Consider the following 15,856-nt stretch of genomic DNA (forward strand, 5'->3'; position numbering starts at 1 on the left):
CCAGATTCTACCTCTCATCTCCCAGGTGGCCTTGGAATTGATCAACCTCTCGCTGAAGTCAGCCACCGTTCCCAGGGAATGGAAGCACGTTAAGATCATTCCACTATTGAAAAAGCCATCCTTAGACCCAGAGGACCCAGGCAGTTATCGCCCAATATCACAGCTCCCTTTCATGGCGAAAGTGATAGAGGCCCACATAAATGCCATCCTATCCAACTACATTGATGAGCATAACATCTTCGACCCATCTCAACATGGATTCTGCCCCGCCATAGTACGGAATCCGCTCTTTTGGCGGTTACGGAGTCCATTCGCAGTAGGTTGGATGCGGATGACTCGGCGGCCTTGATCCTATTGGATCTAAGTGCCACATTTGATACGGTGTCCCATGAGATTCTTCTGCATCGTCTTTGGACGATTGGTATTAGGGACAATGCCTTGGCATGGTTTCGGTCCTTTTTGAATGAGCGGTCGTTCCAAGTGTCTGTTCCGCCGTTCCACTCGCACGACCATGCTTTGTGCAGGGGGGTTCCTCAAGGTTCCATCTTGAGCCCCCTTCTGTTTAATTTGTATGTGGGACCTTTAGCGAAGGTGGCCAGAGATAGGGGGCTGTCCTTGGTGTCGTATGCCGACAACACCGAGTTGGTGATTGCCTTCTCCAAAAAACGTAGGACCAATCTGGAAAGTTTCAAGGAGGATCTAACAGCTATATCGGCCTGGATGAAGGATAATTATCTCCAATTAAATGCCAGCAAGTCCGAGATTTTGTTGTATGGGAAGGACCAGGGTCTCTGGTCAGAGCAATGGTGGCCCGATCATTTGAAGCCCGCATCGGTGCCTAAGGAAACGGTGAAGAACCTGGGCGTCTGGTTCGATACTGGTCTAACATTTGACAAGCAGACAAAAGCTGTAGCCGCAGTCTGCTTTGGGCTTCTGAGAGGACTGAGACCCTTGCTTGGTTTCTTTCCTCCCAGAGTACGTCAGACAATCTTGCAGGCTTTCATCTTGGCGAGGCTTGATTACAGCAATGCCTTATATCTGGGTGCTAACAAGGCGAGCATCAAACGCTTGCAGAGGGTCCAGAACGCAGCTGCACGTATGTTAGTGGCTCTTCCCAGATCGCACTCTGTGGCCCAAGTTCATGTGAAGTTGCACTGGTTGCCAATTGAAGCATGCATCCAGTTCAAGGTGCTCTGTATTGCGCACAAAATCTTGAGATTTCAAGCCTCTGAGGACTATCGGGCCTACTGAAGCCATACTTGCCTAATAGAGTCCTACGATCGACTAATCAAGATTTGGTCTGTGTTCCCCGTGTTAGGAAAGCAAGGGCAGGGGGCCGGTCGTTTGGCCACATGGCGGCCGAACTGTGGATCTCTCTTCCAGTATGTATTCGTGCCACCCCCAATCTCCTGACATTTCGCAGGTCCTTGAAGACTTGGCTATTCCCCATTCTGTGACATCCCTCGCTTGCTACGCTCTCCTGCTCCGGTTAAGTTTCTGGTTGCGCTGGGACGCCTCGTCGCTGAGGCAGCCATGCGCATTATATATCCTGTAATAAATAAATAAATAAATCTCTAAGGCATCTGTCTCAACTTGCAAGCTGGGTCAGGATGCTGCAAAATTGGAGCTTGAGTGGAAACTTGTTTCAGACCCTAATACCACCGGAAACATCGAATGAGCATCTCCTTTATTTATTTTTTAATAACCAGGTGATGATACTGGTTAGGTAAGAGAAGGTATCAATAAAACATTAATAGAAATTGGTGAATCCGAGGAAACTTTGAGTCTACTTGATGCTGGAAGGAATTAGCCACTCTAGAATTGCTGACACCATTTAAAGAGTAATTTACACACCTTGACTATTTATTCAGAAACCCAACCTCATGAAGATCAAATTCACATTTTTCTGGCTTACAAAAGAGTTGATTGTGTTGAAGCATGCTGACTTGAAAATGCATTTTTGGTTCCTTAGAATAAAGACGTCTTGTTGCAATGATATTATTATCATGCCGTAATGACCTATCTAGTTATAATTTCAAGTGTATGTTATGAATCAATCCCTGTGTCTGCCTATTTTGTTGTTTTGCCTATTTTTCATGTTATGAACTGATCAATAAAAAAAAAAGAAAAAAAAAAGAATAAAGTAATGTTATCATCTAAATAGACGACTATAAATTGTCTCTGTATACTTGATCCATAAAATGCTTAACAATAGCTGATTCTGAAATTGTATCCGGAAAGCTGTTTTCCATTAGTCCACTTCTTATACACAAAGATTACTTGCTCCTCATAGATGAAATTTCGTGAAGTTCTTAGACCTTCTCACAGAATCCAAAACATACTTAATATAAGGAAGGGAATATCTATCATTGACAGTGATTTTGTTCTGTTCCCAATATTCTATGCAAGAATCCCGTTCCTTTGATTTTCACACTCAAAAAGCATTGAAGCTACAGGGTGAGATGAAGATCGTGCTGTAAGTGCATTGTGCATATGTCCTTGTAGATTTTCTCTAAGGGCTTCCTTTTCTGATTCTGAGGTGGAATAGATTCTTCCAAATGTCACAATAGCACCTGGTTCAATAGGAACACCACTGTCAAATTCCCTATGGGCAGGCAAACTTATTTTTTTGGGTTTTCTGCAATAAACCAGGATATTGGACTGGACAAGAATTCCATGAGGAGAATTTATCATTCTGGCATCAGAGTGATTGTCAGGCTCAATTTCCTTAGGAGTCCAATAGCTCTCAGTAGGATAGCAATGTATATGACAAAATTGGGAGGACAAAGACATTGTTCTAGTTTTTCAGTTTATTATGGCGTACCAGTCAGAGAACTCCTACAGTTACACTAATATTAGGTGAAGAAAGAATTTCAAGCAAGACAGTTTATTGGTGAGAACCAAATGTCAATTTTAAAGGTATCTTCAATTCTGTGACTAGCTCAGAGAAGAGTTCCATCCACCATCTGTACCTGCACAGGAGATTCCTTTGTGATTCGTGGTATACTCTTTCCTTTGCCTATTTGTCATCCAATTACATCCCGGTAGCTTCATACTAGAGAAGTTTGAGACCTTAATCAAACTTTCTTCTGGCAACTCAACGTGGACTGGAAGAAGAAAAAAGTGAGGCATGGGAATCCTCAGAAGCTCAGATTAAAGGAAACTGTGAGAGGAGGAAGGACAGAAGTACATCAAAGGACAAAATCTGACTTTTCTCAAGGGTTCATTGAGAACGAATTGAACAGGCTTGAATCAGATGTTCAGAAGAGCTACAACACAAGCAAAGACCATTTCTACTACAATCTCCCAGTCTCCAAAAGAGCCACAGTTGTTGCCAATCTATAAAGACTGAAGATGTAGACCGTTCTTCAGAAGAAGAAAATTCTATTTAGCAAGTGTTTTTTCAGAAGCCTCTAATTGTTGGGGCAACTTGAATTTTCCGTCTCTCAAATCTTCTTTTTTGCAGATAATGGTTGATTATTGGTGCTTGATCTATAATTTCAGAAATGGTCTACAGCCAAGGAGAGTGCATTAGCTCATCTCTTAGACCTCTATAAAATAAAGTTATCAAAGTCTGCTTTACCTATGTAGTCTCAGCTGCTAACTACTGGTTATAACGAGTAACATAGATTAAGACATCTTGCCCCCCTGGACAAATGTCACAAAGCTTTCTCTTCAGCTGAAAATTCGAGGTCCGGTCTTTCGAGCATAAACTCACTGGAAGTCAAACAGGTGGCCTAGATTGAAAGGCTAGGATCTTCGGGGTTACTAGAATGGTCGCCCAAGCTACTGGTGGTCCAGACAAGGCACTTGATATCCCACTTTAGGCTGATCGAGTGACAAATTGCACTTGATGAAAAGCAAAGAAAACAGTCAAGGAATTTTGGAACTCTTTCAATTTATTTGGATCACTCAAAAAAAGGTTGAACGGTGGGAGAAAAACTACTGGAGTATGGGATGTTCTGAAAATATAGGCTTGAGGCAAAACTTAGTTTACATCACGCAATTGTTGTAATTCCTGCATCTGCTGCCAAACCTTAGGCTAAAGCTTGTGTTTGATCCAATTCATCCAAGATCATCTGCGGCGTACCCCGAGGCTCCTCGCTCAGCCCAACCCTCTTCAATATCTGCATGAGCCCCTCGCCACCATCGCATGCAAACACAACCTCAACTTCATCTCCTATGCCGACGACACCCAGCTGATACTCTCCCTCGCCAAAGACCCAACCACCGCCAAAACCAACCTCCAGGAAGGAATGAAGGAAGTCGCGGAATGGATGAAGCTCAGCCGGCTGAAACTGAACTCAGACAAAACGGAGGTCCTCATCCTCGGACAATCCCCATCCGCCTGGGACGACTCCTGGTGGCCCACTGCGCTGGGCACCGCACCGTCACCCACAGACCACGCATGCAACCTGGGATTCATCCTGGACTTCTCGCTCACGATGACCAAACAAGTCAACGCCATCTCATCCTCCTGCTTCAACACCCTGCGCATGCTCCGAAAGAACTTCCGGTGGATCCCCACAGAAACCAGAAAGACGGTCACACAGGCCCTCGTCACCAGCCGACTGGACTACAGTAACGCCCTCTACGCAGGAACCACAGCCAAACTTCAGAAACGACTTCAGCGAATACAGAACGCCTCCGCTCGACTCATCCTCGACGTCCCTCGCCACAGCCACATATCGGCCCACCTGAAAAACACTGGCTCCCCGTTAGCAAGAGGATCACATTCAGGCTCCTCACCCATGCACACAAAGCACTCCACGACATGGGCCCCGAATACCTCAATAACCGCCTCTCGTTCTACTCTCCCACCCGCCAACTCCAATCCGCCAGCCTCGCCCTCGCAACCGTACCACGGATCCGCAGAGCCACCGCCGGAGGACGATCATTCTCCTACCTAGCCGCCAAGACATGGAACTCCCTCCCCGCTCACCTACGACTGACCCAGGACCATCTCACCTTCAGAAAACACCTCAAGACCTGGCTATTCGAGCAGTAGCGGCCCCCCTCTCCCTCAGCGCCTTGAGAACCTCGCGGGTGGGTAGACCACTCTACAAATGTACTGATTGATTGAATTCGGAACTAGGTGACAGGAGTTGCAAACTGTCATGGTCTTGAAACCTGAGTTGGTTTCTTACTCTACCTCATAGCCTCCACTGCCTAGTCTTCACAGACATGATCTGTCAGAGATAAGGGTGACTCCTTCCAATAGCGGCTATTCCACTGACACTGGAAAGCGCATAGAAGATAGTTCCTTCTAAAAGGACTTGACTCCAAAAAATGTCAAATGGTGATTTGGCGATAAGTTGGACAGATGGAAACTGGAGTTGCCTTCTAGAAAAATGAAACAGAAAAGGCAATGTAGGGAGTAGAGGAGTAGAAGACTACACAGGTGCAGAGTAATAAGGGAAAGAAAACGATCAGCGGTTCAAGTCCATGAGCTGCACTGATAAGTCAGGGAGCAAAGGCTAAGTGCCTCTTGTCTCTGTAGCCTTCAATTGAGACAGGAGGTATGATTCTGTATGGCCTGTCCCAGTGTTGCCTGGCCTGAAGATTCCCCTCTCCCCTTCACACTTTGTGCTTGACATTTCTAACATAATTTCACTGTTACAAATTCCTAGCAACAACATTTAACAAAATGTTTCCTGATGCTCTTCAATTATTTTCATTCTACGAGACTGTGTTCTTTTGAATAAAACAATAAACGAGACATGTAGTTATCAACCTTTTAGAAACTCTTTGAAATAATAACAAGTTAATGTAAAATGAAGCAGTCGGCGTTTCGATTAAATACTACAAATATATTCAAGTAAGCTTGAATCTCATTGCAGATCATATTATAAACTAAATTTGAATCACATAAATCACACACATTCAGCTTTTTACTAATCATATTCACTTCTTGATCGATTGATTAGCACATTTAATTTAAGCAGGGAAAACCCAGAATAAAAAAGTCGTAATAGTCATAACACCTGTAAGAACACTTTGGGGTCTATTAGAATGTTGGGCGGATCGCCACCGCTCGCATGGCGGTGGCGATCTGCCCGACATTCTCCTCCGCCCGCATGCCATTTATCCCCGCCATATTAGTATGGCGGGGGGACACTCGCGGACGGAAAGCCCGTCCGTCGGTTTTCCGCTGGTCACACAGGTGACCAGGCGGAAAGGGGCCTGTTATGGTTGCAGGTGTCTGTTAGACACCGCCATCCATATTATTACGGCAGCAGGAAGCAGCCTTTGCAGTCTTTGTGGCCTTTGCGGGTGCTGCTTAAAACAGCACCCGCCGCAATGTTGAGAATGCGGATTGCGACCGCCAGGGTGGCGGTTGCATCCTAATTGGTGATGCGGGACCGCTGCACGTCTGGCGGCTGGTCCCAGCACCGAAAGGATGGCGGGCGGACTAAGGTCTGCCCGCCATCCTAATGACCCCCAATGTTCTGTTGCAGAAAGCTGCCGACCCTCACTGGGCGGCGGCAGCGTGCAGGCATCAGAACCCGCAATGCATCCAACAAACTCTCCCCATCAAAGGAATACACATCATGCCTCATTCTAGGAACTTGTATGGTAGGTATTTTATTTTCAAAAGGCAGAAAAGTGTGAAAATCAATCTGACGCGATTTAACTCCTCCTTACGGGCCTTAATCATGGATAGATTCTTTGCTAGCACATGATGCTTTTAATGGTGACTTCTTAGAAGAAAAGCTATTGTCTCCATATCTTCCAGTATTTCTTCAATCCTCCTTTTACTGACAGTCATATCTTATATATATATTATTAAATCTTATTTAAATTCTAATTAGGATATACCATTTTAATTTTATAATAACATTATTTTATATATGTTTTGTAAATATTAGGGAACATTTTTGTTGGTTGTAAATAAGTTTAACCTTTTCATTATTTTAACTCACTTTTTAAACTAAATGTATTTGACAAAAATGTATAATTATTGCATTATGAAATAATTGAAGAAATTATTTCACATTTGATTTTATATATTGTAACATTTTAAATGTATTACATTAAAGTTTATATATATATATTTAAAAAAACAATATTTAGCTGTTTTGAATGAAATTTACTATCATGATGTTTTTAAAAAAACCTTTTTATTGTTTTGAACCCACAATTAGGACATAGTAAATAGCATAATACGTAACAATACGTCATAAAATAAAGAGTAAGCAGTCATGACAGCAAATACAACGGTACAAAGGTGCCTCTGAATACAGACACAATAAGGCAGTCCCTAGGCAACTTGGCCTCCTCCTGTGCAACTCAGGGCCGCACCATGGGGAAGTAGGCCCCTGTAACCGAACCAGGGAGGAAGCAGACCGGGTTCCCATGCAATACCCCTACGGGCAACCCAGACTTTCCAGATCTTGTGGTGTTTCTGGGGGTATGCCCTCGTTAAGTACACTGGGCGTTCCAGGCCTATGCAGTGATCCATACCCGCGGCCCATTTATTAACAGAAGGGGCCTCTATGGTCTTCCACACCTGTGCTATGTCCCTTACAGCAATTACCAAGTCCAACCAAAGCAAAGCCCTCTGATACCTGTTCTCCTACGTGTTCTCTGTAATATGTAGTAGGATTTGCTGAGGGTCCCTGGGTATCCTCCATGCCAAGATTCCTTCTAAAATACCCAGCACGCCACTCCAGAAGCGAGAGGGGACAGGTCAATGCCAAAATATGTGTAAAAGGTTTCCTCAGGGGCATCACACTGTAGGCATGGGATCATGGCAATTAGGTCTATTTTGAACAGCCAAGCTCAGGTAAGATAAGTGTGGTGCAAGAGTTTAAGTTGGATCAATCGAAACCAGCATGCTATCAATGCCTCTCTAGCAGCTGCCTACGCCTCGATCCAGTCCTCATCCTCCAGCTGTCCCAAGTTCCTCTCCCATGACTCCCTAACGTCCACCATAGGGTTCAACATGTTCTGGAGTAGCATGCGATATATTTCTGAGAGTCTGTGACAGAGAATGTTGATAAGTAGGAGTTTAGCCTCCAAGGAGGAGTACTCAGGAATTGTGGTTGCATACTGTATGTCGGGCATAATTGCATGCCGTAGTTGGAGGTACTGAAAGAACTGTCTGGGTAAGGTGCAGGTCAAAGTCTGACAGCAAAGCTTGAAAGGACTTCAACGAATCACTGCTCATCACATCCCCTAGCACAGAGATGCCAATGGTATCCCAAGCAGAAAAACTGTGAAGTGCTGCAACCTGTGGGAGAATGTTCTCCCTCCATAGCGGTGTCTCTGTAGTAAGTTTGGTCACCCAGCCCATGGACCTCAGTGTGTCAGACCACATCAACAGCACAGATTTTGTGGCAGTGGGTGGAGGAGCTGGACTGGTGCCTCTATAGAGCAGGTGAGGGAGATTACTGCAGCTCATTTCCAATCTTTGAGCAGCGTACGCCGGATCATCGAACCCTTCAAACCACTAGTCATTTAACATGAGAAGGTGCACTGCCTGGTAATCAAAGAGCATATCGGAGTAGCTAACCCACCTTCAAAGGCCAGGCTGCAGCACTTCCTGAGGAAAATACGCTGAAGTCCCCTATATCATAATAGAGTACGAATCAGGGTGTTAAGCCTGAAAAAGAAAGTGAGATGCACCTGGAACAGGTAATTCTGCATTTGGTAAAGGAGTATCAGTAGGGAGACTATCTTGGAAATGGACAACTGGCTAACATGGACAGTGGTAGAGCGGACCACAATTTCACATCTCTAGTGAGTCTGTCTAGCTGAGTCTGTAAGTTGGACTCATATGCTTGGGCTCTGTCTGAAACTATAAAGTCCCCCAAATAATTGAAGCCCATTGGTACCACCCGCAGCTCAAGTGCCCACGGCATGAACGGCGGACAGGGGGCAATAGGAAAGATGGAGGATTTGCTCTTGTTCACATGGAGGCCAGAATAGGATTAGAAAATCCATAGAATCTCCAGAGATCGAGATCCCAATTCATCTGAGCCACCCACAAACAGCAGGACATCATCTGTGTAGAGGGATATTCTTTCGCTCACCTATGGAGACCACTGAAAATCGTGCATCTGGGCATCCATACTTATCCAGGCTGCTAAAGCCTCGAATACTAAAGCAAACAACAAGGGGGAGAGAGGGAAGCCCTGGCGAGTGCCCTGCTTGATGTCAAGCCATTCAGAGACGACTCCCCTGACCCGCACCCCCACCGTGAGAATTATTTAGAGTAGTCGCCCCGAGCTGATAAAAAGGAGGCCGAAGACATAGCTGTGTAGAAGAGGGAACAGATAATACCATTTGACTGAGTCGAATGCCTTCCTAAAATCAACCATAGACAGCCCTTAGTGAGCTGGCAAACTGCTACTCTAGGTCTATGGCATTGTGTACCTTACGGATGTTATGCTATGTGGCCTGTTGAGGCATGAACCCAGATTGATCCAGATGGGCAAGGTGGGAAAGAACTCCCACCAGCCGAATGGCTATCATCTTGGCCCTGATTTTGACTTTAGAGTTCAGAAGAGAGATCCGCCAGTAATCTTCGCATTTGGTGCCATCCTTGGTGTTACAGAGCTGTGGGCCCCAGGATAAAATGTATATCCCTGCTTGGTTGGGTGGTGTGCCTTCCACACATCTTTGGCGGACAGGTTGTAGAGGAACGTAGACAACAGAGTTGGGCGCTGTCTCACAGTGGTCGGCACGGTAGAGCAGTCTAGACCGAGGCCACACACAGCGTTAAGGTTACCTGCCAGGATCCGCGGAACGTAAAGCAACTCACCTTATAGGCTACCCAGCTTGCCCAGGAAATTGACAGCTAGTGGCAGGGAGTACTTCCATGATATTTTTGACTCATTATTTTTGTCAACTATACTTGTTACCAGGATATGGTGTCAGTGAACAGTTCATGCTATAGAAATATCACACACATATAAACATATATATGGAAAGCCTAAGAAGCTCACAACATTGCCAGTTGCAACAGGATAGGAGTGTTTGTGCCAAGAAAGCCTTGAGCATGGGAAAAGCCTTGTCCCCAGATTATCTAAGACCGCAAGAGCTGTGTTAAAGTAGAGGAGAAGGGTAATGGCAAACATTTTCATTTCTGACTGGCTGCTCCCCATACTAGATTCAACACACACATTTCTAAGAAGGCAAAAAGCAAGCGCTAGCCTGTGTGCATAAACAGTCGTGGCCAGTGCAGGTTAGAGTGGTAGGGCGGGGGGGGGAAGTTGACAGACAACAATGAGGGAAAATAATATCAAAAGAAAAAAGAAAACCACTTAACTTGCGCTCGCCGCATCGCCGACTCGTCGATGTGGTGAACTAAAGGTAAGTAGTTTTCTTTATTTTATTTTCACTCGTCGTCGTCTTTCAACTTCCACCCTACCCTGCCTTGCTCCTGCCCCCGCCCTGCCTCATCGCTCTTACCTGCACCAGCTGCGACTGTGCATAAACATTTTGAGATTGAAAGAAAGACAATCTTAAGCATCTAGGCAACAGTTAATTTTGGAGTTGAAAGAGAACACTGCCTTTTGCTGTAGATGCCTGCTTCGACAAGCATTCTCTAGAGTGCATAATCTTAATGGGCATAAATTAATGGAAAATGATAGAACTGTGACTTAAAGTCCAAACATAATAAGCAATCTCTGTATTAAGAGAGACTCCTTTTGGAGTTGGATACGTGTAAGAACATTCTCTGCTTGCAGTCGTACTAACAAACCTCACCCGAGAGGGAGACGTCCACTACAACGCAGGCATTACATTGTAATGCCTTTACAACCCAACCTTTACAGCGCAACTACCATTACATTGTATGCCATTACAACGCACGTGCCATTACAATGCATGCCATTACAACGCATACCCATTACAATGCATTGTCAGTTAGGTAATCATTTTATTTGAGGTAAGTTTTTTTTGTTGATAATTTTTAATATTTTAAATTGTATGAGTAATAGTAATTGTCATTTTTTAAATTATCTCAAATATCTGCGACAAGCTGTATGGGAAATTGGGTTTTTGTGTGGGGAAGTGTATTAATACTCAGGTAATATTTTTAATACTAAAGGATTTAATGATAAGTAATTAATATATTAATTATTAAAAATTTATTTAAAAAAATGTAATTAAAATATATATATTATTATTGGAGGGGGTGAGTAATAATAATCATGTTTATTTTCAGAATTAAGAGTATTAATTAAAATTTTAGTTTTAATTATTAGAGGGGGTGAGTAATAAAAATCGTGTTTATTTATAAATTGAAGAGTATTAATTTTAATTGTAAATTTTAAATTAGTAATATTTAAAAAAATAAAAATAAAACATTCTAATAAGGAGGAGAGTATTTTAATACTCTTGATTTCAAGTATTAATGCAAAAGAATTAAAAATAATCTGTAATCATTTTTAATGACATTTTTTTATTTTAAGTTTGGGAAATATTAAAAAATATATTAGTTTTAATACATTAAAAAAAACAATTGCACCTATCCACTGGGACGGGTTGCAAGGGAAACGGGGGTTTAGGGTGGGAGAGTATTTTATTACTCCGGTATTAATTTTGATACTAGAGTATTATTTATTGTTCATTTTCCAATTATGAACATTTATAAACTTTAACATTAATATTACAATAGTTTATTATGCTCATAATTAAAGGGTGATTTTTGAGAGTGGGTGAGTTGATATTAAGGGAAAAATATAATATATTAAAATAAAATTACGAAATTATTATACTAAAAAATATAATATTACAAATTCATTCATAATAAATTTGTAAAAGACATTTTTAAAATTTAAAAATATTAAATATAATAATCAATCAATGGACAGATTAATGATATTGTAAAATATTTTTATTGTATTTATTAAAAATATAAAGCATTATAAATAAAAAAGTAAAACAATCTCAAAAAATATTTTATGAACAATATCATTTTATAAAAATAATTATAGAATTTTCAATGTATTAAAACATATATTTTTTAATTTCTTTGCAGGTTTTCCCACGGTTTCCCATTGAAGTCAATGGCTAAAATTGTCCTTTTTCCTTTTTCCGGAAAGACATGACATTGTCGCGTATACGTAACTTTCGTCATTGCGAGGATCTTCGCCCACTGGATCAGATGCAAGGGAGAGCTCTGTCCAGGTAAGTCAATTTTTAATTATTAAAAATAGATTAGTGGTGGTAAAGTTTAATGTAAGGAGAGGAGGGAGGTAAATAGAAATAAGAAAGGTCTTTTTTGTAGATATTGTGTGTTTTAACATAAAAATTTGTTCCAAAACCGAATATAGGCCCACGTCGGGTTGATGGCTTTGGTAAAACTTTTTGTTTAATAGAATATATTAAATAATATAGATTATGAATTCTATTAAACAAAAGTGTTTTGAAAAAAATATTTGTAATTTTTTTTTTTTAAGTGACGCGTTCTATTGTAAATAAGTAATTGCGTTGTTGCGGTTTTCGGGATAGGTCGTAGGTACATGGAGAAAGAATCCGCGTTTTGAAAAACTATATATTTGGGTCATTTTTAAACCATTGCCATATGGATTTTTGTACTTCGAATGGACTTTGGACGAGAGAGGACTGCAACAATAGATTTTTGGATGGCTATTTTTTTTCAAAATATTACTACTTTTTCATGGTTTTTCGGAAATGGAATGCAAACAAGATTGGATTGCATCAATGGAATTTTGTTGCTTTTTTTGACAAACAATATTTATGTTTCGGGATTTTTTTGGTGTGCGGTTTTTGTAGGTGTGCACAGTATTTTTTACAGTTTATTTTTAAACTGCAAAAATATGTTTATGCATAACTGTGCCCTTTTTTGATAGTTTAACTCGGGTCATGGATTAAAGCAAGGATTATGGACTATTTGCAATGGTTTAAATGACTGCTCATGACTCTTGGTGAAAAACTGTATAGAACGTAAGTCCAAGAGTTGAAAAAAGAAGACATCTGAAGGTAAGAAAACCTGATTTTTTATTATAATTTAATGATAATTCCGGAAAAATGGCAATTGAATTAGGGGGATTTGTTGTCAAAACAGGCAAGTAAGGAGTTATAGGAGATAGGGTAGATTAGAAATGGAAGATGTGTGCAATATTATCGAGGTAGTCTGAAGCCACCATCAACGAAAATTTCCTTTGTCCTTTTAGAAATTTGTGGGTTCAGACTACCAGTTAATGATTGCGAAATTCTAATTTCTTGGAAACTTTGCTCCTGCCTCAAAATTTCCCCAAAATTATTGAAGTTAAGATGTGGTTTCCCAATTGATTGTTTGAAGGAGTTGTGCCACCCCTCTATGGCATTATTTGTTTTTGTTCCTCCCTCTAAGCAGGTCGAGTGGCAGTTCCACCACTTCACATGGAAACATGGTTTCCTCCTGCAACCTGACCTGCTTAGATGGCCAATCCATGTATCTTCAAAATAATTTAGAAAGGGTGCCAATTTGTCTTAGCTTACAGTACAGTATTCAGATTCTGTAATATATGTGTAGTATTTATCTACACTGTCAGGAGGAACAAAACAAAGTGCAGTTCGTTTTTTTAAGTCAAATTGAGGTATGCTGTCTGATATATAATCCTCAACTAAGGATATTTTTTAATTTTAGACCAATATGCCTATGGAAAGTGAAGAAAACACCATTGAATTTGGGTATCCGTGTACGTTTTGGTAATTGTGTTAATCATAGGTAATTCAAAGTCAATTAATACTTTTGTAGGACTTTTGTTCATTGTTTTAACTTTTATTACTGACAAAAATTCAGTATAGGTTTGGGGATTGTTGGCATACAACTTGTTACATTTGAAGGAATATGTTGTGAAACCTCCCTCAAAACTGAGCCACAGGGTTCATTGGAGGTGGATGCAAGTGCTTTAATTTCAAACCTCTATCTCCATTGCAGACACAGAGTGGTTATGCTCTGTGGTTGTTTCAACAGAGTCACCAAGAGTAACCGCTCTGCCTGTGCAATGGGATGAGTAATATTGCACACACCTCCAATGACACTTGGGCTTAGATAATCTCTCCTTACAATAAACGTACCCACTGTGACTTAATAGTCGGTTTCCTCGGCTGGACTGTAGTGTAGTTCTTATTATCCCAATAGGCTCTGCGCATTGGAATAATATCTTCAATAGTATAGACCTAGGGCAGAGGTTAACTAGGTCTTCTACCGACGATATTAGACTTAAAGGTTTGTGTTTGCCAGCTAGCTCAGAGTTCACTAGAAACTTTCTCGAATAGACAAGGAGGATTTTAACCTCCCTGGATAGACAAGAAGGGATTTAGTTTCTGACAACCATAGAACATGACAACTTTGCTCTCCCCTAATCAAGAGTGTATCTCTAGAGTCGTGTGAAAACAATAGACAACTTATTTTACTCAGTCAGTACGTGCATTCTTAGTTTCACCAGTTTGTAGAGAAATAAGAGATGGGCGTGGTTCAATAAAAGATGTTATTTATTGATCAGTCTCTTTTCTCATACAAGAGAAATGAATCGCTATTATTGCAATACTTGTAGTTAAGTAAAGTGCATACAGTAGAGACAGAATTATAAAATAATACTGTAAAAGCATTGATATGGTTTCTGAGCCATATGATACTTTAAAATGAATAAAATAGATACATACATATATACATTTGACTAATCGTACTCAACTGGTGCTTCTAACCACGCCTACCCCAATGTACCTGACCTAAGCCTAATACGTGGGCGGGAGTAGATAAGTAGCAGTTTAAGTTAAGTTTGTTTTGCCAAGGGACTGATTCGAGAATTCTCTGCAAGGGGTTATTCAGTTCTGTACCTGAGATCTAGAATGATGGAGGGCTGGTATCTCTTATCCCAGGTCTTGAGATTCCAGCTGCCTGCGAGGGCTGCATGGAAGCGCCGGAGCTGGATTTCTCGGCAGGAGAAAGGCAGTATCTCGTTCTCAGCGCGTCAGGAAGGCGGGGCAGCGTCTGTGGGCTTCGCTCTCTGCTGGGCTCCTCAGCACGTCTCGCTGCTCCGATCTCATCACCACTGCATGTGTTTGCTTAAGGCAATGTCGGTAATATTTATACCTGAAAGGTGCCGAGATTGACGTATGGATGGACATATATACGTCAATAAGGATGTCATATGAACGGGCTCGTTCGCACATTCTTTTGCTGAAGTTCTCGGTGAAATCAAAACAATGGTTATGGGAATTTCCCAGGTCGCTGTAGGTTTGATTTGTTTTGAGAACTCCGTATGCCTTATCAGGGGCTGGAGGAATATCGCTTGTCTAATTAGATGGCATGCGTTATGACCTAATCAGATAACGCGCTTCTGTGCCGTGGTGTGGCTTAATCAGATAACGGTTTTTGCACCGTTGGATGGCTGCTAGTTAATTATTAACCAAACCAGGGTCAGGAATAGGGGAATCGATACAGTACCTATAGGAATACATCACACCCACTCCACGTAGACTATGTCCATATTTACAAATCTAGGCATAGTGAAACCAATAGCGTTTGTGTATACCGTACCACCCCAAAATACAATCATATGTATTCAGAAAATTGGAATTATAAAATATATGAAACACAATCACATGTACTATCACGTGTACTATATGCACAAGCAGTCTAATAATGCTAAACATATAATGCATATTTTTAAATTCAGCATGAATAAATGCGAAAACCACACATGAAATGGCTCTTAATACAGAAAAAAGAATGCGAGACCATTTCATCACAATCATAAAGTTATGTATAATAGTGCTAGAGGATAGCGAATGTCTCGTGACTACCTAAAATAGAAATTTAGTTCTCTAAGAATAATGTCTACTTTAAGCAGAAGATAAGTGTCCCAAAAATCGTAAATATTTTGGAATTGGG

The 15,856-nt window shown here is 41.4% G+C and overlaps 1 protein-coding gene across 2 annotated transcripts in view; it reads right to left on the reverse strand.

The window, feature by feature from the left end:
* LOC144822295 (tryptase-like) overlaps positions 1–15,856 on the reverse strand; it is a 74,017-nt gene that overhangs the window by 41,835 nt on the left and 16,326 nt on the right. The window contains exon 1 of one of the 2 annotated variants that reach the window (XM_078679629.1): positions 14,800–15,055. The exons of the other annotated variant lie outside the window; for it this stretch is intronic. The gene's annotated coding sequence lies outside the window, so the exon portion shown is untranslated. Of the gene's footprint in view, positions 1–14,799; positions 15,056–15,856 lie in introns of those variants that run through there. 2 annotated transcript variants of the gene reach the window in all.

This window comes from Lissotriton helveticus, chromosome 3_1 (genome assembly GCF_964261635.1).
Source record: "Lissotriton helveticus chromosome 3_1, aLisHel1.1, whole genome shotgun sequence".
NCBI classification, from domain to species: Eukaryota; Metazoa; Chordata; class Amphibia; order Caudata; family Salamandridae; genus Lissotriton; species Lissotriton helveticus.